This window comes from Typopeltis vanoorti, chromosome 13, assembly GCF_054136105.1.
Source record: "Typopeltis vanoorti isolate ZY-2024b chromosome 13, IOZ_Tvanoo_1.0, whole genome shotgun sequence".
NCBI lineage: Eukaryota > Metazoa > Arthropoda > Arachnida > Uropygi > Thelyphonidae > Typopeltis > Typopeltis vanoorti.
Window position 1 is genome coordinate 64,154,913 of NC_143561.1, and position 26,274 is coordinate 64,181,186.

Genomic DNA, 26,274 nt, shown 5'->3' on the forward strand with positions numbered 1-26,274 from the left:
GTTTTTCTTGTGAATGGGCACCCCTATATATGTAAATAACATATTAAATAACTGAAAATTTAATGTTACATTATTTTAAACACTATAAATTATATATTAAATTAATATACATATTAAGTGTTAGAGTTACAATTGGGACTTTTATGATGACTGACAACTGCAGCCCTTGAACTCATAGATGACTACAGTGAGATGAGTTTTGACTTTTTTCTTTTCATTTTTGTCGTACATGTATTAATTTAGCGGTTTTACATTGTGTTCATCTATGATAATAAGATAGTGATATCTTAAAATGCCCAAAACAGAGTGAAATGAATGCAAATAAAAATCTAGTACTTTTTTTTCAGATTTAGTTCTTTTTTCTTGCATAAGCTGGTACGAAATATTTTTGCTGAGTGATCACCTTGAACGGAAGGCCGCATGCGACCCGTGCAATCCTATTGTATATCGTTTACTGCCGCTAGAGGATCTGAGATGAACATGTGGAAATATGACGTTAATGGTTGATGTTGGATCGGCTAAATGAAGTGGTAATTTTGGTCGCAGAAATGAATAAAAATAAAGTTCATAATTTCATTATAGGTTATTTTATTTTAACATTGTTTTACTAATAATGAAAAAAATAGTTCAGTGTCATTTTGGAGATATCAAAAATAAACGAAACCCTATGGACGCCTCTAGTATACTGTTTATAGTCCTTGTAATAGGTGCTGTTCTACTACTATCTGTTGAATAAAATTTGTATCACGGGTCACGTGCGCTGTACTATACATTGATATAAATCTCACGTTCCTCTCTAAAGTACTTCAGTCAAACATTAAGCAGTGTTACTCTAGAGAAGATTACTGCTCAATCAGAAATGTTAATTTGTTCGATATTATTTACGGTTCAGTATTCTGAACCAAGTTTCTGTTAGGTGTCGAGTAGTCCTCACGTATTCTGGCAGTTTGTGCTTTTAGATAGATCTTCACTTTGTTTCAAACATAATTATGCAATAGATATATATATAATTATTTCTGTACCACATGCAGTAACGTTGCAGTGTGCCATAGAAAAGAGTAAGTACTGCATTTCGCTTTATTCGTGTTTCCCCCCTCTCTTCGATACGGACAGGATGACTGTTACTCCTGATGGAATGAGACGGAGTGCCCAGTACGGAAAATTTTAATATATCATATAGTTCGGGTTAGGTGCAGAGATTATTTGACAAGAGAGTTGAGAAACTGGAAAGGGATAAAATTCATTAAAAACTATTAACTTCAAAATATTTATTAAATTGCTTTTAGCAGTATTATATTTATTAAATTGCTTTTAGAAGTATTATTTGGCCAATTTACTTGTTTTATAATAATGATAATAATTTAAGGCATAGTATGATAAACTGCGTGATAGGACAGTTTGTCTGATAACAATAATAATTATTATATAATAAAATAATAGTAATAAAATTCATATTTTATAACTTGTGCTTATATTATTATTATTATTATTATTATTATTATTAAAGGAATATCTCAATGGAGTCAGAAGACTCATTGTGGGAGGCCCATTATTGACACAATAACTACCCTATCTCTCCTTGAATCCATTCACTGATGAAGCACTCACAGCCATTTCTGACAACATATTCTGTCTGTTCATGACCTTCCAAGCAACAAAAAATCTAGTCCTATCACTATTGTTAACTACAATAATGTTAGCTACTCTCTTACAATTTCCAAGGGGATGATCCCTAGTTCTCCCCCATCCTGCCATGTGCTGATAAAAAGTCTTCATTGTCAACCTATAAAACCTCTTTTAATTACTTATTCTTCTACATGTCCCCTTCCCCACTTTTGCTTATCAGCTATTTTTTAAGCCTACAGACCTTTAGTCCATTCTCATAAAGGACATTATTACTATTATTATGTGACATCTCCAAGGAGTTCAAAGACTCATTGAGGGAGCGCACCCACTGTGCAACTTTCTGTCTCCACTCAACCCACCAACTACAGCGAACCTCATCATCTACACCAACACCATCTACTGCCAACCACCACCACTAGTATTTTCAAAGACAGTCACAAAATCCATGCCCACGGCAGGATTCAAACCCGCAGCCTTTTGGCTTGTGAGCAGATACACTAACCACTCAGCCAACCAGACTGGCTGGTTGCCCCATTGGTTAGCATTCCATGGGCATGTCACAATCTTGGTATTTGCCTGGGAATCCTCACCACCACTTCTTCATTCCCATGAAATTCAGGCAACTAAATTTGTTCACAATGGTCTTCCAGATATGACCTTATAAGGGGGGGGGGGATAATAACCTCCCTATCCCTGCTTGTCAGTGTGTGTCCTTCAACAATCACATAATCTTATGTGCTGTTTTCTTTGCAATATGCCCTCTAAACTTGAACTCCCTGTCCATGGTAATCCTTAAATCTCAGGCCTGATCAATTTCATGCATTTTGATTCCAATATAGCTTTGGAAAAAAGACACTTGTACTTACCCAACCTTAAACCAGCAGCCGTTTACCTTTGCCTATGCTGTTAGTCTATTCAAGTCATATTACAGGATGATCTCTGTCATCTTCATTAACAGCTGTTCTTCCTAGCTTTGCATTATCAATAAGCAAATGAACATTTCCTCTCACATCATTTCCTATGTCAGTAGAAGATTAAGTACTGAGTCCTGTCCTGTGGTACACCACTAATCACTTGTCTTCTGCTGGACTCGACTGCTATATAAATTCCTCTTTGATATATGTCCATCAGCCACTATCTTATTTAAACCACTTCATATGCATTCTTCAATTTATGAAACAGAGTACCATGTGGAATCCTGTCAATTGCTTTTTCGAATTCCAGCAGTATCACTGAGTAGCCATTTCATTTATCGAACTCAACTGTTACTAGATTACAAAATACACACACACACACACACACACATGTAAGTACGTATATATTCTGCTTCCATATCAGGCATAAAGGTTCTTTGCATCTTAGACAGATCTTTCCAGTGGAAGGTCATCCTTGATACTTACTAAGCTACAGAGGTACTTACTCTAAGTAACTCTGTAGCTTAGTAACTACTAAGAGTAAGAAGAACTAGTAACTACTAAGCTCTTGTAGTGTACAGTTTTCTGTGTGAAAACTGCACACTACAAAAAACCAGTCAGTTTTTAGTTTGAATTCCTCCCCCCCCCCCAGAAAAAAAAAAAACCTCCTCTTTTTTCACCTATATTGCACTGACCAACCTCCAGAATCGTCATGCCAACAAAAACAAATAACCAACTTTGTCTGTCTGCACTTATAAAATTTAAAAATCAAGTATTTGGATTCTCTCAAAAATATATTTAAAAACTATATTTAAAATAAATTTATTTTCTATTTAATTCAAATAAATTTAAAAGAAAGAAAGAAATTAAAATATATTTAAAATAATAGAAATTAGGGATATTTAAGATCCAACCCTATTTGAATGCTAAATATATAAATATAGAAACTCTGAAAATTTAGAAATTTGATCAGAGAGCTTATGAGAATACAATCCTCTACATCGGCTTTGCCTTAGCTTGCACTATTTAAGATACAAGCACTGCCCAAGCATCCATATATTTGCATAATTACTATATATTTATAATTCTGGAGGTTGGATAGGAGGATTTGGTAAAACAGAGATATGTTCTCCTTGAGAACATATCCTTGTTTTGCCAAAGGTGGTTATTTACAACCAAGAAAGGAAATGAATGTATATGGCTGCTGAAGGGGAATGTACTAAAAATGCTGGAAATCCAGTGCATAAAATTTTAAAGTAAAAGTTTATCCAATTTTTTAATATATATATTTTTTTATTATCACTCCCACCTTGAGAGGTTGCAAAACTTCAGTAAATGAATCTTGTGTGTGAGCAAATGTTTTTTTTTTTTAAATGAAATTTAAGGAAATGTTATTTCACTAGTCATAAAGAAACTTCATGAGCAAACTTTATTTACTTGCTCCTGGTAAAGGATTAAAACAAGAATTCATTATTACTATTATATATACAGGCACTTCCATTTTGTCCATAGACCAATTATCGGAGGTTCATTTTAAAAACATTCATCAACAGTATCAATATACTGTTGATGAATGTTTTTACAATATCTGTCCTATTTTGCCTTGAAATCATTCACTGACAAAGCATACACAACTCACTAGAAATCTATTCCACTCATTCATCACTCTCCAAGCAAAAAATCTAGTCCTCACTCCCTTGCTGACCACACTTTTACTCAGTTTATTTACATGGATAACCTATAGTTTTTCCCTCGCATTATGGATGAAATATTTCATGTACTGAAATATTTCATCCACATCAATCCTGTAAACCCCCCCCCCCCCAAGCAACTTATATGTCTCTATCATATCTTTCCTTATCTGCAAATCAATCAACTTCCATAGCCCAGAAATCTTCAATCTTCTCATACGGAGAGATATTTAGTCCAGGCACCGTTTTAGTTATTTGCCTCTGAATCCATTCCACCTCATCCACATCTCCAAGAAACCCAGCCAACGAAATCTGTGTGCAATAATCCAGATGAGGCCCCCCTTATCCAAAGCCTTATAAAATGGAATAAAAACTTTTTTATCTTATGCATAACCTTCCTATGCATGTCAGGATGTTCCTCAATAACCAGGTAATCCTATGAACTCTTTTATCAACTTTTGAATGTGTCCTCTGAATTTCAACTCCCTATCCACCAACACCCTCAAATTCCTGGCTTCATCAAGTTACAGTCCAGTCAATATAGCACACAGCTGGTAATCTTTTCACTCCAAAATGCATAAGCTTACACTTTTCCACATTAAATTGGTATCCATTCTTCTTTTCCCATACTGCCAGTATATCTAAATCATCCTGTAAGATATCAGTATCATCCTTATTGCTTTACCTAATTTTGCATCATGTGCAAACAACATTTCCCTTCAGATTATTTTCTGTATCATCAGTGAATAAATTAAATTGTAGTGCTTCAAGTACAGAGCCCTCTGGCATACCACTAGTCACAGGCCTTCTACAGAACTGTGCACTTGCATAAACTACTGGCATATCTCTCCGTTAACCATTCTCTTATCCACAACACCAGCTTCATATCCATACCCATTTGATGTGACTTATGTATCAGGATTTCATGTTGTTATTGTGTTGTCCTATCTTGCTAATTGATCCATTTATGTTGGTTAGTTGGATCTATTCTTATTTCTTTTTTATTTTGTTAGATGCTGATTGATTACTGATCCAAATATAGAGAAATTTATATTATCCTGCGCCACGCCACCCTATATTCAGATTAGTCTATATAATATAGTAGAATCAATCATCAACTAACTTTTGCAATCTCACTTTTCTACAAGCCGAGGTTAATATTATCATTTAAAGCTTCCACAAGGTCCGATAAACTTTATGAGCGGTGCAATAAAAGAGAATCAGGCAAACACCAATTGAAATCAATAAAACAAAACATTTAATGCAGAGTTATATAGCATGTACATTAAGTATAACTTTGAAAACAAGATAACGCAAAATCAACTTAGTTCAAATATTCATAACAAACATAAAACATTAGGCATGAGACATCCAGCTGTCAATTCTACATTCTTCCGAATAATTAAAAATGGTTCACACAGTTCAATGTTACAGAATCTTACAGTAAATATTCTTGAAGTAGAATTCTCTAATTCTCTCTTAGTCAACAAACACTTAATTCAGTTATGAGGCAGTTATCACTTCAAGGGGGAAACACTTTTAAAGCTCCATACTTTGGCTGTTTTTAGTAGAACACCACAGTTAATGTTAAGATATATCAGGCAGAGCTAATTCTTATTTCTTCACGTTGAAATATAAAAAGGACTGCTCTTACCAGGTTACACCTTTTATATACTGGATTTACATTAGGCACACTTAAAACTGTAGTTAACTATTACTTTGAAGTAACACTATTCAAAAGAAATCTTCACTATAATAACTGAAATATTAAACATAGAGTTTCACAAGTCTTGATGCACTCATTTTAGGTAATCTACTTATTCCTTATTTTCTTCTGTCCATTAAATTCAGCTTAGCACTATTCTTCCTCAAAACAATTGGAATTCGTCGTAAGTTTTGAATTCCGTAGAAATATTCCGAATTGCCTATTAATTTCCCGGTTCCTTCTTAATCTATTTACGGCATTTCCAAATTCCCTTACTGCCACCCGTTACTTTACTCCTTGCTCTCCTGAATGCTTCTCCTCCTTCTCTTTACTTTCGTTTTCCAATTAAATACCTTCATTCTGCCTGCCAAAATCCGGTTCTAGCCAGTTCAGCTTACATCTACCGGCTTCACTCCATATCAGAGCCATTCACGTTCTAAGCATGAGCTACCTAAAATAAACTCCGTTTCTCCTTTAGCAGCCAATCAAATCCAATCAGAAGAATTACATAAAATCATGCTTTCATACAGAAATAAAAGATATATCACAATTCATATAATATACATTTAAATTTACATACATACAGTTTCTTATAATAAATTTTACAGAATAAACTAAATAAAACGAATGACATGTTTATATAGAGTCTTTTCATTATTATTACATATTCTAAGATTAAATAATTAATTAATAACAACAAACAAAACTCAAATCATTTATATGAATAATATATTACAAGCAAGAGACTAACAACAAGTACTATTTACAAGTCTTGCTTATGACATGGCGGATTATGTTAAATGCGAATGAAGTATTAAAACATATAAAATATCTTCATTCACAACTTAACAATGTGGTATCTTATCAACATTTCAGTACATATCAGTATGCCTTTGCAAAGTCCAACAGTATGACAATGTAGTTATTACCTTTCTACCACTCAGTTTTCACATTATTATTATTATTATTACGGGCAACCTCCAAGGAGTCCTTAGACTCATTGAGGGAGGCCCTAAACATCATGTCAAGAACACCTATTCAGCTTCCACACAATATGAACTCATTTACAGTCATGGCACCCACAACAGACTCTGGCAACTTATTCCACTCACTTACCACTCTCCAAGTAAAAAACCTACTTCTAACACCTTTGCTAACCACACTCTTGCCCAGTTTCCATGGATGGCCCCTAGACCTCCCACCACCAGACCTGTTCTGAAAAATATCCTCTGAATTAATCTTATAGAAACCCTTCAGTAATTTGAATGTCTCAATCATATCACCCCCTTTTCCGCCTATCAACCAATTTCTGTAACCCACAAATTTTCAACCTGTTCTCTTAAGGTTCATTCCATAGACCTGCTATCATCTTGGTCATTCGCCTCTGAATCCTCTCTACCTCCTTCCCATCAAGAAACCCTGGTATCGATCATACATCAACCGATTTCTGCAACCCACAAATTTTCAACCTGTTCTCTTAAGGTTCATTCCATAGACCTGCTATCATCTTGGTCATTTGCCTCTGAATCCTCTCTACCTCCTCCCCATCAAGAAACCCTGGTATCGATCATTCTTTGCTTTGAACTCATTCACAGTCATTTCACACACAACAGACTCTGGCAACCTATTTCACTCATTCACTACTCTCCAAGCAAAAAACCTAGTTCTAACACCACTGTTACTCAGTTTCCATGGATAGCCCCTAGTTCTCCCACCACCAGACCTGTTCTGAAAAATTTCCTCTTAATTAATCTAAAACTTTTCAGTAATTTGTATGTCTCAATCATATTACCCTTTACTGCCTATTAACCAGTTTCTGTAATGCACAAATCTTCAACCTGTTCTCTTAAGGTTTATTCCTTAGACCTGCTACCATCTTGATCACTCACCTCTGGATCCTCATCACCAAGAAACTCTGGTGCCCAGATTTTCATGCAGTAGTCAAGATGGGTCTTATCAAGTCTTGATAAAGAGGAACAGTAACCTGCTTGTCTCTGCTCATCAAGGTATTCTTCAGTAACCAAGTGATTTGATGAGCTTCTTTAGCCACTTTTGCTGTGTCCTCTAAATTTTAACTCCCTATCCACTGACACTCCCAAAATCTCTGGCTTTGTCAATTTCCTTGAGTACAGTTCCATCAGCATGGTACACAGCTGGTAATCTGCTCACCTCAAAATGCATAACCTTACACTTTGTCACATTAAACCATCCATTCTCCTTTGCCCAGTCTGCCAATTTATCCAAATCATCCTGCAAAATTTTGACATCATCTGTATTAACTATTGCTCTACCCAACTTTGCATCATCAGCAAATAACTGAAAAGTTTCTCTCAGATTCTTTCAGATATTGTTACTGAACAAATTAAACAGTAGCAGTCCAAGAACAGAACCTTGCAGTATGCCACTAGTCACTGTCCTTCTTTTGGACTCTACTTCTGAATAAACTACTCTCTGATCTCTCTCCATCAACCACCCTCCTATCCATCTCACTAACCCTGTATCCATCTCCATATATGCTACAGTTTACTGATTAGAATTAAATGTGGTATCCTGTCAAAGGCCTTTGTAAAATTCAGCAGTATCACTGTAAACCCATTACACTTTTTTTTTATTATTGTATCATGGTATTATTACACCAGATCATAGAGGTCAAATTCATGTGTTTTATACAGCACCTTTTCTGGATTATTATTTTCATAGAAGTTAGTAAATGCAGTGGTGATGCTGCCTTGATGTTATGGATTTTGCAGATGGAGAAGACTTTTTTGCCATTGCTAAACTTGATTGATCTTGAATGGCCAGTCTTGTGGCAAAAGATCATGATAGTATCATAGTGATCAAACTTGGAGTTGATGGTATCTCCCGGTTTTTATGCTGAATACCAGTGGTGAGTCATGTCCTGGAGAATCACTATTTTTGATGCAACTATATAGTTGCATATAGTTTTCTTTTTGAATAGTTTTAAAAAGGACAAAATCTGTGGTATCACTTGATGTTGCAGTCATCTTTGCTACTTCATATGCAGTTTCATTGCCCTCTAATCCCACATAGGATGGAATCCATTGAAAAATTATTTCGGAATCCTTATGTAGTTTGTTTATATTTTTTGCTATCTCGAAGTATTTCTTGATGGCTAGTGTAGTAGTTCTCAATAGCCTGAAGTGCTGCTAAGGAATCTGTGAAGAATATAAATTCCTTTGGGTTTTGTTTATCCAAATGTTGCAGTGCTGTGTTAATGGCTCTTAATTCTGCATGGTATGAGTTACATCCTATACGGTATGAGTTGCATCTTATTCTGCATGGCATAAGTTGGATGTTTTTAGCTCTATATTTTGAGAACCATACATGAGTATGCCACTCCCAGAATTGCCATTTGGATTTTTGGAGCCGTCTATGTAGATATGAAATGTTTGAAAGAACTAATGATCTGAAGATTTCAGGTTTTTCTAGGCTTTTTTTCTCGTGTTTCTCTATTTCAAAATTAATAACTATATTTTTTTTTGTCTTAATTTTGAGGAAATGCTGGGTAGTTGACTATTCTATTTGGACAATCCAAGGAAATTTTATTTTCCATGATTTTATGCATTGCTGATTTTTTTCTTTATTCTGTTTGTTGGTTACCACTTTTTAAAAAGTTCACTTGTTCTATGATGTGTAAGGTTGGCTCTTTTTTCTACAAATTTGGTAAGATTTTCTTGCCACCTAATTTTTAAAGGAACAAGGTTGGATTTGAATTCTGCTATTTTTCCAGGAGTTGTATTCATTAGTCCACATACGATTCTAGCTGCATTTTTCTGAATTTTTATAAGCTTGTCTAAATTGGTTTGTGATGTTTGCATCCAGATGGGCGAAACATATTCCATTATGGGTTGGATAATAGAGGTTTATGTGACTTTTAAGGTTTTAGCATCGGCTCCCCCACTCTCTACCAGAGAAATTTTTCATGATATTTAGTCTTCTTTTTGTTCTGACTGCAACAGTGTTGATATGTTTATTCAAGCTTAGTGATGGATCCACTTTCTGAGGTGGTCATTAATGGTAAATACACAAATTTATGATTTAGTAGGGTTAATTTTGATTTTTTTGGTTTTCACAGTATGTAGATAAGCTTTCAATGGCTTTGTTTAAGTGATCTTCTGCTGTGCCTAAGTTGTTGTCAGCTGAGAATAGCACCAAATCATCAGCAAACATAGCTATCTTTGTTTCTTATTTATATTTTTGTCTAAGTCATTTAAGTAGATGGAAAAAAGGAGTGGGCTCAAAATGCTGCCTCGAGGGAGTCCCCATCTTATTTTCACTTTCTTGGAAAAGGTATTATTTATTCTAATGCGAATTGTTTTGTTCTTAGAAAGTCATAAATCCAGTTTAGAACTTTTCCTTCTATTCCAATATGACAAAGTTTGAAAAAGAGTTTCTTCCACCACACCTTGTCAAAGGCATTACTAAAAGCTGCAATGGTGGATTTGGTAGGTTTGATCTGGAAGTTATCTTGAATTGACTGGGTTAAGAAGAAAAGTTGATCAGTTGTTGAGTGATTTCTTCTGAAGGCATCCTTTATCCATTACCTTTATCCAACTCAGCTGTCATGGTATTATAAAACATGAGCAAGTTACTGAGGCATGACCTACCCTTCACAAAACAAATGGCCCCCCCTCTCCCCCATTCAGTATCTCATTTCCATCTATCCATTTCTGAAGTTGGTCAAGAGCAAAATACATTCCTGTATTTTGCTCTTGACTAACTTCTCCAGTACAGTGACAACAACTCCTGATTATGCTAATTGGTCGGTAATTTGCTACATCAGTCTTGGAGCCTCCTATATGCAATGGAATCATTTTGCCCCCCCCCCCCCCTTTGGGACTAACTCAGAGCTCAGACTTAGATTAAATATTATGGTCAAGGGCACTGACAATTCCCTCACCGCTTCATGGAAAGCTCGAGCTGGTATACCATCCAATTCCACAGCTGTATTCACATTAAGGTTCTGTAATATGTTGTTCACCTCTATTTCATTTACCTCAGCCCGCGTATAAGCCTTTAGCTCTCTCGTTCCTGCAATATCACCACCTGGATGATATACCCTTGCAAAGTGTTCACTTAGTAATTCCACAATTTCAATTGATTCAGTTACCTCCCTACCATTGGCATTCATTAAAATCATTCTGCCATATAAGAAAGTAAGTTACTGAAGCAGTAGGTACTACATTTCTATCCTTAACAAAGCAATGCTCCCCCCCCCATACAATATCCCATTCCTATCCACCCAGTCCTGAATTTTGTCTTTAACCAACTTCTCCAATACTTTGACCACCCCTCCTAATCTATTTTGGTCTATTATTATTTTTAATGGAATGAATACAGCACAAGAAACAATTAAACAAGTTTGATGGATCCTGTATTTCATCTCTGTCACTGAGACATCATAAATTGTTTCTCTGTGCTGTGTTCATTCCATTAAACCTAATAATGAGTGTAAACCCGCAAAGTATAGTTTCTTGTGAAGTATAACATATTTTGTAAACCAGAGGTGGAAATATATATATATTTCCACCTCTTTATTTATATATTTCCATCTCTTAATTATATATATATATATATATAATACTTTAATAAATCATTAAATTTTTAAAAATTGTGCCCCCCCCACCCACTACACACACACACACACACACACACACACACACACACATTGATTTGCTATCTAGGTGGATTAATGCAGTTACAAGTGCCTCAAAAGGCCAAAATTTAAGATTGATAAGGTCGTTGACATTACGCAACATAAAATTCTATTGTCATAGCTGGACCCACAGAACCCACACATCACAGCCCAGCTGGACAGATGTACTTGATATAGTCATCCTCAGAAACATTAGATACCAGTTGGAAACATTAAATGAGCTGTCTTCTGACCACAACCCCATTCTGCTTAAGCTCGGTACACAAGAGCAATTCTCTCCTCCACACTCTTTTATATCTTGGGACAAGCTCTCCAGAAATCTCCCAGAGTACATTGGCCCAGTCCCTGTTATTCACAATTAAGAGGAGATAGACTCTGCTGTAAACAACCTAACCAGTCAAATCAAAAAACCAATAAAGTCAGTCACCTAAACTACAGTCTTTCACTCTAGTGGTCAGATCCCCAAGGAAATCATGGATCTAATTAGATCGAAAAACAAAGCCAGAAAGAGGTACCATAACACAAGAGCCCCACAAGATAAAACAACTCTGAATAATCTAAATAGACAAGCCACAAAGCTCTGCAAAAACATCGAAACCAAGATTGGGAAACCAAGCTGATGAAACTGAACCAGAGGATAACTCCATCTGGAAATTCTTAAGAACCCTCTGCACTAAAAGGCAACTTATACCCCCAATTCAGGGAATAGCCCACACTGACAAAGAAAAAGCAGAAGCTCTAGTTGGCAGCTTGGAAACACAATGTAACCCCCCTCTTATGAAAATCAACATCAATCTTATCTACAAGATTCACTGCCGAGTCAAGCAGGTCATAACACAACAAAAGGATAACTCAGAACCTATCACACCCACTTCTCCAGCAGAAGTTATAAATATCATAACCCATTCAAACAGCAATAAGGCTCCAGGTCCAGACAGAATCACAAACAGAATAATCAAGCTACTCCCCAGAAAAGCCATTGTGCATCTAGTCAATATAATCAATGCCATCCTCAGATTCAAGTATTTTCCCTTAACATGGAAGATGGCAGATATCACACCAATCAAAAAGATTGGAAAGAGCTCACAGAGAGCTACAGACCTATCAGCCTTCTGTCCAACCTTGGAAAGGTTGCAGAAAAATAATGAGCAGTTCAGATTCAGAAAATAACCATAGCACCATACAACAGATACACCGACTAGTCGAATTTATCACTAAAGGTTTCAACTGGAACCTCCACACAGCTGCGGTCTTTATAGATGCTGCGAAGGCTTTTGATAAGGTGTGGCATCAGGGTCTTCTCTACAAACCCATCAAATTCAATATACCAATTAATCTAGTAAATAGTTCACACATACCTCAAAGACAGATTCATGCAAGTCAAAATAAACGAAATTGTATCAACCAGATGTGCAAGATCCTGGCAGGTGTGCCACAGGCTCACTTCTTCCCCCCCCTGCTATTTTCTATCCACATAGCTGATATCCCTCAAATCCCAAGTTCAACAATCACTGCATCATATGCAGATGATACTGCTTTATTAGCAAGATCTCTCAGCCCCAAACTAGCTATCAGAAGACTCCAAAACAGCATTCATACATTGGAGAATTGGCTGATGGACTGGCTCCATGTAGGAGATGCGTAAGTGATGCCCAGTCATCACGTACGCATCTCCTACATGGAGCCATACCTTGAATACAAATATTCAAAGCTGCAGAGAAAACAGAACAAATGCCTGAGAATGATTCTGGATGCCCCATGGTTTATTAGAAACTCCCAGATTCACAGTGAAGTCAACATCACATCCCTCCTCCATGATCTAGCAAAAAAAAAAGTTCTTCACCAAGACAAACAATCATCCAAACCCGCTGATCAAGCAAGTTTCAGACTACAATGAAGCAGAATTCTACAAATACAAAAGACCCAAGTCAATTCTACGCTCAGCTGAACACAGCTAATCTCACTACCCTTCCAGGGCAAGCTTAAAGCTCAATAACTCTCCACTCAAAGAACTTCTCTCTCAGACACAGGGGAATATGAAAAGCATTTATGCTTCACCTATCAAATCAGTAACCAGTACTGTAACGAGGGTATGAAGTGCCTGTGGCAAGTTTCTAAATTTTAAATGTAATAAGTTAAATTTTATTAAATGCAATATGTTAAATACTTACTATTAACCCGATCAAAATGAGTTGCAGTGTGTTGCAGAATTTGTGTGTCTAAAGCAGCGTATTGCCGAAATTTAAAAATGCAATATAAAATAGCGGACTTTTATATTTATTTTTATTTTTTACGGTTTGCACCCCAAACCAACTTGCACCTGTCGTGGGTGCCTCTTTCGCCACGCCCTCATTACAGCACTGTCAGTAATGTTCTGCATTCTGCGTGTCTGACCACATCAGCAAGGTAGTTTGCAGGTTGGATAATTGATATACATTTACATGATGCTTGAAGGATTGTTGGATAAATGGTCAATTACTATACAGGTAACCCTCGTATAACGAGGATGTAAGGTTCCATAGAAATGCCGCATTATATAAATCGCATTATTACTATTACTATTATTACGGGCAACTCCAGGGAGTCATTGGACTCATCGAGGGAGGCCCCAAATCATATTCATCACAACTATTTGACATTCATACAGTATCTATCATACCTCGCCTTAAACTCATTCACTGTCACAGCATCCACCACAGATTCAGGGAGCCCATTCCACTCATTCACTACTCTAAAAGTAAAGAACCCAGCTCTAACACCTTTACTAACCACACTTTTGCCCAGTTTCCATGGATGTCCCCTAGTCCTCCCACAACCAGCCCTGTTCTCAAAAATATCTTCTGAATTAATTTTATAGAAACCCTTCAGTAATTTGAATGTCTCAATCATATCTCCCCTCCTCCGCCTATCAACCAATTTTTGCAACCCACAAATCCTCAACCTGTTCTCATACGGTTCATTCCACAGACCTGCTATCATCTCGGTCACTCGCCTCTGGATCCTCTCCACCTCCTCCCCATCAAGAAGAAACCTAGGTGACCAAATCTGAGCACAGTAGTCTAGATGGGGTCTTATCAAGGCTCGATACAGAGGAACAATAACCTGCTTGTCTCTGCTTGTCATCGTATTCTTCAGCAACCAAGTGATTTGATGGGCTGTTTTGGTCACTTTTGCAATGTGTCCCCTAAATTTCAATTCCTTATCTACCAACACTCCTAAATCTCCTGCCTCATCAATTTCCTGCAGCACGGTTCCACCAATGCAGTAAACTGCCGCCAATCTTTTCACCCCAAAATGCATAACCTTACATTTTGCCACATTAAACTGACATCCATTCTCCTTAGCCCAGACCTCCAATCTATCCAAATCATCCTGCAAAATTTTGACGTCATCTGCATTCACTATTGCCCTACCCAACTTCGCATCATCCGCAAACAAATGAACTGTTCCTCTCAGATCATTTTCTATATCATTTATGAACAAATTAAACAGCAGTGGTCCAAGAACAGATCCTTGTGGCACACCACTAGTCACAGGCCGTCTTGTGGACTCTACTCCCGAGTAAACCACTCTCTGATATCTCTCCGTCAACCACCCTCCTATCCATCTCACCAACCCTATGTCCATTCCCATATGCTGCAATTTACTGATTAGAATTCCATGTGGAATCCTGTCAAAGGCCTTGGCAAGGTCCAGTAGAATCACCGTAAACCCATTACCCTTATCCAGTTCAGCCGTCACTGTGTTATAATACGTGAGCAAGTTACTGAGGCATGACCTACCCTTCACAAAACCATGCTGTCCCCGATACAGTATCCCATTTTCTTCTATCCAATCTTGTATTTTCCTCTTGACTATTTTCTCTAAGACCTTGACAATGATTCCTGATATGCTAATCGGTCGGTAATTTACTACAGCAGTCTTGGAACCACCTTTATGCAGTGGAACTATTTTCCCCTCTTTCCACCCGCTCGGGACTAACCCAGACCCGAGACTCAAATTAAACAAAATGGTCAAGGGTACTGACAATTCTTTAGCTGCTTCTCGTACAACACGAGCTGGTATACCATCCAATCCCACAGATGTATTGACATTGAGGTTATGCAATAGACTACTCACCTCCACTTCATTAACCACAATTCCTGTATAATCTACTGGTTTATTCGTTTCTGCAATGTCACCACCTGGATGATATACTTTTGCAAAGTGCTCACTCAGTAACTCAACTATCTCAACTGATTCGGTTACCTCCCTACCATCGGCATTCTTTAAAATCAATCTGCCATGTACATTTTTCCTTTTACTTGCTACATATCTAAAAAACTGTTTAGGATTCTCTTTAGCCTGTATGGCCAATGTTCTTTCGTAATCCTTTTTTGCTTTTCTTACCACACTCGTCACCCTTCTGGCCTGTGCTTTATACTGTTCATGTGCCTGCCGGTCACCCTTCTCCTTAAATTCCCTCCATAGTTGTTTCTTTTTTTGCAACTCAAGCTTAATGGTGTTATTCATCCATTTAACCCCTACTTGATTTATTATTCGGACTCTAGGTATACAGTCAGCCATTGCTTCATGCAAGCACTTCTTAACTACCTCCCATGCACTATCAACTCCTAGTCCTTGCAGTTGTACATGCCATGGCACTGAACCAATCAAACTCCTAAGCTTGTCATACTTTCCAGCCCGATAATTCCACATGTACCCTGTGTTAATTGAAAATTCTACACCTTTAGCCACCATTATGCGAGACTCAGATCATGTAGAAAAAATAGGGGTATGTTCCGCAATCGTTTTTTTATTTAAAAAAAAAAACAACTGCTAACGCCTTTTATTTCCGTATATAGGGAGTAGGTGAGGCCATTTAGCCCTATCTAACTTTTGGAGACTGAGTGGGCAGTTTAATCTCCACTGGCAGCCAATCAGAGATATCTGGCCCAAGGCTATCACTAATTAAGCGGCACGCAGTGAAGAGGGACGGCTCAACAAGTGCCGCCATCTCGTGGGCCCCTAACCTAACACTTGTATTTAATGTCTTGTCTGAAATAATGTGGGTTCTGTGGTTCATTTTCTTGAGTTTACGGGACGAAAAACCCGAGTTTACGGGAGAAAAAACCCACTTGCCTGTGCCAGAGATCGACTAACTCGGAAACTGGTCGAAAAAAGGATAGAAAAATTCCTTCTGGTCGCTGACTAGAAGGAATTTTTCCTTGTTTGATTGTTTTTCGGGACCTCAAAAAACAATCGTAATATAGACATATATTATTATAATATTTATTGTATTTATATTCAATACAAAACATACACAGCGAATATTGCAAAAATCAAATGCAAATATTACATTTTTAGCATCTTACTTACACATTTGACATGGCACATTATCTTATATTTTTATAAGATAATAATATTCTATCTCTATAGATATATTGTTATTGTACATTTGCAGTACAAGCACATGAAATGTAAAACAATTAGTAATAAAGAAAGAATTAAAAACAAAAGAAGTTTAATAACAATTTAATGTGATGGATGTGTTTCAATACTGCTACACAAAAAGTCAGTATCAGGTGAAATATTTGAAACTGCAATTCATAGATTTCCGCTTTGCAATGAAAGTTATATAAATAAGCATATATTTACTAATATTCATTAAGCGCCGAAATATGCAGGAGTAAAATTTGCGAACCCACACCAATGTGTGATTTTTTTCCATTAAAATATAAAAAATAACAAAAAAGAAATAATAAATAATAAAAATTAAATACGTTTCTTTGAAGATAAAAAAAAAATCGAATTAGTCTTAAAACATTTTAAATTTGTTTTCATTATTTCATGCCCCCCCCTCAACAAAACCTACGGCCCCCAAGGGGGGATGTGGCCCACAGTTTGGAAAGCGCTGGTTTAATGCATAAAGAAGCTCAATCCGATTTCTTGTCCATTTATACTGATGGTTCAAGATCAGAGATCTCTGTTGACTGTGCTGCTGTTTCCTGATTTTATTATCTCCAACCAGATTCCACTTAATTGCAGTAATTATACAGCAGAGTTGTATGCCAATCAGCTTACACTTTTGCATATAAAAGAAACTATTACCAAAAAATGTGAAATTTATACAGACTCTCTGAGTTCTTCACAGGCTTTCTGCTCTGTGGTGTATAATCCACATCCATTGCTTGGTGAGGTGTTATAACTGTTATACAAAATGAAGACTCTTAATTTTGATGTTCAGTTATACTGGATTCCCAGCCACATTGTAATTAAGATAAGCTGAGACTGCAGATGCAGGAGCTAGATTATTATTATTATTGAGGCCTCTATGGAGTCAAGACTCATCATGGGAGGCCCTTCCTAGGAAACACAAAGTCTATCATACCACTCATTGACTGTTCTTGCTCCCACCACTATACCAAGAAATGTTCCACAGTTCAACCACCCTCCATGCAAAGAAACCACTCCTCATCCTCTTGCTCAATCATATCACCTCTCCTTCTTCTATCTACCAAACTCTGTAGTCCACATTCCCTCAGCCAATCCTCATAACTAACATTGTACAGTCCTGAAACTATCTTTGTTATCTGCCTATGTACCCGTTCCACAGTTAATTTATCCCCTTCAAATCCTGGGGACCAAATTTGAGAACGATAGTCTAAGTGTGGTCTGATCAGGGTCTTATATAATGGAACAATAACTCTTTTATCTCTGCAGGTCATCGTCCTTCTCAGTACTGCAGCAATCCTCTGGGTAACCCTCGCCACCTATGCAATATGTTCCTATCAATCATCACCTCCAGATCTCTTGTCTCCCCCTACTTCCTCCAATACAGCTCCTCCAATCTAGTGTGCAGCCTCCCATCGATGTATCCCAAACTTCAAGACTTCACTTTTGCTGCATTAAACCAAGATCCCCATTCATTTGCTCATTTGTCTAATTTATTCAAATCCTCTTGCAGGGCTGCTTCATCTGCTCTATTACTAATAACCCTTCCCAGATTTGCATCATCTGGAAACAACTGAATATTCCCCTTGCAATCCATTGACAATGTCATTGATATAAAGGTTAAACAATACAGGTCCCAGTACTGAGCCCTGTGGAACCCCACTTGTAACATTCTGCTTCCTTGATATTGCCCCCACCATACACAACTCTTTGATACCTATCAGACAGCCAATCCTGAATCCAGTTGACTCACCCGACATCTAAACCCATGGGCTGCAACTTAAATATGAGCTTATCATATTGCACCCTGTTAAATACCTTTGCAAAATCCAAAAAAAATGGCAGTATATGCCTTTCCCCTCATCAACTGCTCTTGTCACTTTATTATAAAAGGCAGCAATTATATTACTAAAGCAAGAGCACCTCTTAATAAATCCATATTGACTCTCACAGATAACATTACCCTCATCTGCTCAACTCTGTATATGGTTCCTCACTAATTTCTCCAAGATCTTAACAACTTAGCTCACACTTTTTCCATGTACTGTTTGACAGCTCCCTATACAGACTACAGACATTTTATAAGTATATTGCATCACATGCTGTCTCAAGCAATTAACCCTTACTAACTGCATAAAATCCATTTCCTTCTTCTTCCCATGTGTCCTCTCCTCCTTCCAACCTATGTTGTCATAGTAGAAATCCCCATAATAATGTCTGTCCTCCACTCCATCATTGTTTTAGTCCCCTGGTCTATAGCAGCATCCAACTGCATATTCTGTTCTGCTGACCTCAATCTCACACCAGATAGCCTCAAATGTGCTATTTTCTATGGCTTTCAGTTGAACTTCTACTCTTTGGTTACAGTTCATTGGCTGTCATCAACAACACTCCTTCCCTCATTGTTTTCTCTCTATCCTTCATGAACACACTATACTGTATGCCCACAGATGCAAGATCCTTCGACACTTCTGCACATGTCAGAAGAAGGAGAATCGATTCTGATAATATAATGTTGGAGGTTTAATGGATTTTTTACAACACTCAGAAAGGATTAAAAAGAATTTAATACTTCCTATATTTCGTCCTAGTCACTAGGACATCTACGGGGATTACAAAAATAACTAATGTAACATAACACAAATATCATACAATACTAAGCCCAACCACGTGGGTGACACTAAAGTCCTATCTAGGTGGATCACCCTCTAAGGGCGGTTGTAAGTGGCCTGGAATATAAAGTAGGATCTCTGGTGATGAGTGTTTCCCAAATTTTTGGAAGCTTAATGCAACCGTATTTATTAAGATTTGGTTGATTTCTAAGAGCTGCTGCTGCTGCTTCTAAGAATAGTCTCTCTTTCTTGAATTTGCTGTGATGGAGCATGGTGGTTTTCTTCCATGATACTCTGTGGGTGGTGTCCAAGACATGGTCAGCCAAGCCTGAATGACCATAGTTGTGTTTACAGATGTAAGACTTGTGTTCCTCTAAGCGGATGGATGCTGATCTGCCTGTCTGTCCGAAGTACGCCAGCTTACAAGAACAGGGTACTTTGTAAACTCCAGGCAGAGAGAGAGGAGGGAGCTGATCTTTTGTAGAACGGATAAGGGTAGCAAGTTTGCGGTGGGGTTTATATGCTGTGTGTAGGTTGTACTTTTTTAGAATCTTGGCTATTTTTTCGGATGTGCCACGGATGTAGGGTATGGTGATGGCATTTTTAAATTCTTGTTGATGAGAAGGACCAGGAATGGGAGAGGAACTAATTATTTTTTTGATACTGTGATCTCTGTAGCCATTGGAGAGGAAAGTGTTGTGTATGTAGTTAAGCTCAGTAGTGAGGGCAGTTCCACTGGAACAAAGATTGTGGGCTCTCTTGGTAAGAGTTTTAATAATGCCATATTGTTGAGAGGGATGGTGGTGTGAGAGTTTGTGAATGAATCTGCCTGTGTGTGTGGGTTTTCTGTATACAGTGAAGGCAAGTGTATCATTAGGCAGGTGCGTGACTAAGGTGTCTAGGAAGGGTAAACAATTGTTCTTTTCCTTTTCCATAGTAAACTGGATTCTTGGATGTGGGCTATTGAGATGACCGAGGAAGGAGTCTAACGTGTCTGGGCCATGAGGCCAAATAGAGAACACATCATCTACGTATCTTAGCCAGATAAAAGGTTTGAGTAGGGCTGAGTCTATGGCTCGTTTTTCAAAATCTTCCATATAGAAATTGGCAAGGGGAGGAGAGAGGGCAGAACCCATGGCAGTTCCCTCTATCTGCTTGTAGATTTTGTTCTTCCAAGAAAAATACCCAGAGTTAATGGCAAAGGAAAAGAGATCTAAGATGTCAGAAGGGAAAACTTTTTGTAAGAGAGATAAGGTGTCAGTTAAGGGAATATTAGTAAACAAACAGGAGATATCAAAGCTTACCAATATGTCTGCTTTATTGAAGGTTAAATTCCATCTGCTTAGAGGAACACAAGTCTTACATCTGTAAACACAACTATGGTCATTCAGGCTTGGCTGACCATGTCTTGGACACCACCCACAGAGTATTAGGGAAGAAAACCACCATGCTCCATCACAGCAAATTCAAGAAAGAGAGACTATTCTTAGAAGCAGCAGCAGCTCTTAGAAATCAACCAAATCTTAATAAATACGGTTGCATTAAGCTTCCGAAAATTTGGGAAACACTCATCACCAGAGATCCTACTTTATATTCCAGGCCACTTACAACCGCCCTTAGAGGGCGCTCCACCTAAATAGGACTTTAGTGTCACCCACGTGGTTGGGCTTAGTATTGTATGATATTTGTGTTACATTAGTTATTTTTGTGATCCCTGTAGATGTCCTAGTGACTAGGACGAAATATAGGAAGTATTAAATTCTTTTTAATCCTTTCTGAGTGTTGTAAAAAATCCATTAAACCTCCAACATTATGTCTTCACAGCACTTAAGCCTCTATACACGGATTCTGATAATAGGGTAATCAATCTTGTGGAATAATTTGTTTACACGTCGGAAAATTAACTTTTCTTTTATAAACATTGTAGTTTTTAAAGTGGTAACTATTTTACGTATAAAGCATGTGATTTCGCATGTTGGTGACCAATTCATACATCCTTTATTTCTTTCTCCCCTTCAACATGAATTGACTATTCTTGGCAATCTGCCAGCCCTGATTCTATGAACTGTGGGCCTACAATGCCAATACCAAAAATTCCTCCCCCTTTATGTACACTAATGCTCCTTGCATTAGTGTACATAAAGTACAAAAGCTCCTTAGACCCACTCCTATCCAGAGTCTTTATACTAATTACCCCATTCTGGTTTGTTACCAGCGGTACTAACTTAGGCATTTAATACACATTCTTACTCAAAGTGTCTCATTGATGTCTGCATATCTACTCAAACCCCTCCCCCCCTCCCCCCAAAGCTCTAGTTTCTGATTTTGCACTTTCATTTCATTGTTGAATGACAGCAACACTTTTTCTTCCAGACTGTGAACACAAAATCCATTCAGATGCAAACCATCCTTTTTGTATAAGTCCTTTACTCCGTCAAACTATCTGCACTCCTCCTGCATAAACTATGCATCAAGTCATTCACTATTATTGCCCTTCTTCTCAGTTTTACTCTGTCATACTGCAGCATCAGACTCACTGTCTTAACTCTCTCACTCTTTTCTTCTGATACTTCCAGTACTTCTTTCATGCAACACTTTTTTCCTTTGAAATCATTCGTTCCAGCCAAAATAATCAACTCTTTCACTTTTCCCTTTTGTGCTCTAATAACTTCAGTAACATTAATTTTTGTACCTGGAAAGTACAATTTTGTCAATCTCTTGCCAATCGCACCTCTTATGATAGACTTTCCCCTTGATTTTTCATTCTCTCTCTCTCTCTCTCTCTCTCTCTCTCAGTCAAGTACTCTTTTTTTTTTTATCTCACTTCTTTCTGATATCAGCTGACCCACTTGCTAGATGTTTCTGCATTTGTTGCAGTCCTGCTTCATACTGTGTATATCACTCCAAGTAACTGAGCTATCTTCCTCATTTAAGGAACATCTGAAGGTGCTTAACATTATTTCTAGGTCTTCAAAAAGTTGTTAGACCTTGTCATAGAGGACCTTTCATTCTACACATTCTCATGTTATAATCTGAGAATATGATTATATTTCCACTCCAACTCCTCCCTGTTTTCCTGTCTCACCTCCTTCTATTTTTCTTTTACTTTCCCTGACTGTTCACAACCATTCCTTTAGTCTCACGTCTTTTCCTCTTTTGCAGTTAATATCTCCTTTTACTTCCCTAAATAACCCATTCACCATTAGCACTCTCTTGATCTCAGCCCCCCCCCCACCTTTCATCCCACAACACAAGCAAACCAGTTATAAGAACCTGTAGAATTTACACACAATACACTGGCCTCGTAGCTTCAGTTATTTTGGTGTTAAATCCAAAGGACAGGTCCTCGCTAACAACAGATGCAATCTATACCTCAAATTCAACCCATAATTGTAATTTTAATCCATTCTCCTTATCCAATATACCGTTTATTATTGTTGCTTGCCATCCAACTTATCGTGATCATACCTGATAGTACACTGATCACATTTTCTACTGTACCATTATCTTTCACTCTTCTTAATAATCTTCTGATATTCATATTCATGTTCTGTCCATCTAAATCATTTGTTCCTACAACCACTCATTAACCTGCTCTCATTTTCTCCTCTTATCTGAGCCTCAGTCACTCTACTCCTAGAAAAATAAACCTATATGTGTGTATATATATCACTGTATATCTTGAAGGAATGTTCTAGGGTAGGGAGTTCTCATCCTGTGGTACTTTATGATAGTTAGCATGGGTTTGTTGGGAAGGGGAGGTTTTTGCTTTAGCAGTCTGCTTACGTGTTAGAAGAAGGTGACAAATTCATTAGATAAGGGAGATGCACATACAGTGGTGTACTTGGATTTTCCAAAATCTTTTGATAGATTGCCACATGACCAGCTGGTAGCAAAACCGAAACAGATGATGGGATTCGATAACAGACTAGTGAGTTGGATAGCTGATTGGCAATCAGATAAGTATCAGCAGGTTTTGTATGGAGGAATGGTATCCCAAAAGAGGAAAGTCACCATTGAAGTGCCACAAGGATATATTTTGGGACCATTACTGTTTAACTTGTATGTTAATGACATGGGGATCAGCTTAACTGGAAATATGTAGCTGTTTGCCAATAATCCAATGTTGAGAAGAGCTATGAGAGGTAGAGCAGATGTCGTGGCCTTGCAGGAAGATCTGAACAGACTATATGAGGCAAGTGAGAGAAGCTATCAGTTTAATCTTGCAAAGTGCAAGGTCTTGAAATTTGATAGGCAAGGCTGGAATGCAGAGCATACAATGAATGGGGAAATTTTGAAGTAGGTGGAAGAAATGAGAGATCTTGGGGTGATGGTGGACAGAAGTTTGGAGTGCCACATTGCTAAAATTACAATGGCTTCTGCAAGTGATGAGGAGGACCTTGACATGCAGAAGCAAAGAGGTTATGATTCCCTTGTATAAGGCTTTGATCTGGCCACTTATGGACTGCCATGTGCAGATTTGGTTACCTGGTTTTCAAGGGAATGAAGATGTATTAGAGAGGATCTCAGAGAAGATTCACTAAGTGCAAGGTTTATGGAATGTCAGATATGAGGAGAGATTCAGGGAATGCATGCAGAGCCTTGTGATTAGAGGGGAATATGATTTGATACACATAAGTTAATGAGGGGTTGTTACCAGATTAATGTGGAGGAGATTTTTCATAGAGTAAAGGGAGACAAGGGTAGTGCAAGAGGCCATCCCTGGAAGCTGTATAACAGGGGTGGGGAACCTTTTTAGTATCAAGGGCAAAAATTGCTAATTTAAAAACTTCTCCAGGCGACTGGCAAATTTTTTTCTCATGCAGTGGTCACAGTACTGCATGAGAAAAACAAAGTCAATATGTTTTGACACAAAGGAAAATGTCATGGCAATAATTGGGAAGCAACCAATCAGAGAAAGTCTGAACTTTGCCTGCGAGAAATGCTCCTGATTTCTTTTTATTTTAATGGCTGGTCTCGATTTGATGATTACCAGACGTATGACGATCATATTTTATAATATAGTTATTTTTGATTTTGTATATTTAAATATTTAAATTTAAATAAATTTAATTATAATAAATTTAAATTATTATAAAATTTTATTTACATGTACATACGAGTACATCAGCAGCAAAGGGGCGATTTGAAATAGACTTGCAGGCGAAATTTTGCCTGCAGGTGAGGGGTTCTCCACCCCTGCTGTATAGTCACTAGTGGAGTGCCTCGGGGGGGGGTCTGTTTTAAGGCCATTACTATTTAACTTGTATATTAATGATATTGGCGAAGATTTGGATGGAGATATTCAGTTGTTTGCACATGATGCAAAGTTGGGACGAACCATAAAGAGTAGTGAAGATGTTGTGGCCTTGCAAGAAGACTTGAATAAATTGAGTGATTGGGCAAGCAAATGGGGATGTGAGTTCAATGTTGCAAAATGTAAGGTTTTAAAATTTGGAAAACAAAGATGGGATGTAGAATTTATGCTTGGTGAGAATATATTGTTGGAGGTAGAGGAAATAAGAGATCTGAGAGTGATGGTGGATAGGGATCTAGAATTTAGGGGACACATCCCCAAAATTGTGAAGACAACACAAAGACTTGTGGGAATGATGCGGAGGCTGACGTGTAGAAGTAGGGAGATTGTTGTTCCATTGTATAGGGCTTTGATTAAGCCACACATGGACTATTGTGCCCAGATTTGGTCACCTGGTTTTCAGAAGGATGAAGAGATGTTGGAAAGGGTCCAAAGGCGACACTGACTAAGGTAGTTTCTGACCTCTGGAATGTTGAGTATGAGGAAAGATTGAGAAGATGTAATTTGCAGAGTCTGGTGGAGAGAAGGAAGAGGGGAGATATGATAGAGACCTACGAGTTGGTAAGGGGTTGTTATAAGATCAATGGTGGAGAAGTTCTACAGAGAATAGTGAGAGAACCAGAGGTCATCCCTGGAAACTGTATAAAGAGGGTGTGAGTAGGGGAGTGAGAGGTAGGTTTTTTTCGTGCAGAGTTGTGAATGATTGGAATGCCTTGCCTGAGAGTGTGGTGTCTGCAAGGAGTTTGAGTGTGTTTAAGACACGGTATGATGAGATATGTGTGTGCGTGTGATAAAAGGACCTCCCAGATGAGTCTTTGACTCCATGAGGTCTTGGGTAATAATAATGAGGGGAAGTGAGAAGCAGGTTCTTTGCATGGAGAGTGGAATGCACCTGAAAGTGTGGTGAGTGCAAAACTGTGAATGGAATGAAGGCATGGTTCAGTGATCTTTTTGCATGAGGGAGTATGGACTTCCCTTGATGAGTCTTTTGATTCTACCTAACTAGAAAATAGAAGAGAATGAGGACATTAATTATAGAAATAGTGTGCTTGAATATTATCCTTCACAGGAAAAAGCACAAAAATTAAAAAATTGCAGAATATCCGAAGTAGTAATGAAGACAAAGTGAACGAAAAAGATAAACAAATTAAGAAGAAAATTATTTATGGAGACTCAATGATCATAAGAGTACTTAATGAAATCATGACAAAATTGTGTTTTCCTGATTCACGATATTTGTTACGCCATCCATCCAGATACAAAAAGATATGTCGAAGGAAATGATTGTTGTGGTTTTCA

At 37.6% G+C, this 26,274-nt stretch overlaps 1 protein-coding gene across 1 annotated transcript in view; it reads left to right on the forward strand.

Annotated features, from left to right (window-relative positions):
- Nucleotides 1-783: 783 nt before the first annotated feature.
- LOC150100226 (major facilitator superfamily domain-containing protein 6-like) overlaps nucleotides 784-26,274 on the forward strand; it is a 74,461-nt gene continuing 48,970 nt past the window's right edge. The window contains exon 1 of the mRNA XM_090402465.1: nucleotides 784-1,058. The gene's annotated coding sequence lies outside the window, so the exon portion shown is untranslated. The remainder of the gene's footprint in view (nucleotides 1,059-26,274) is intronic.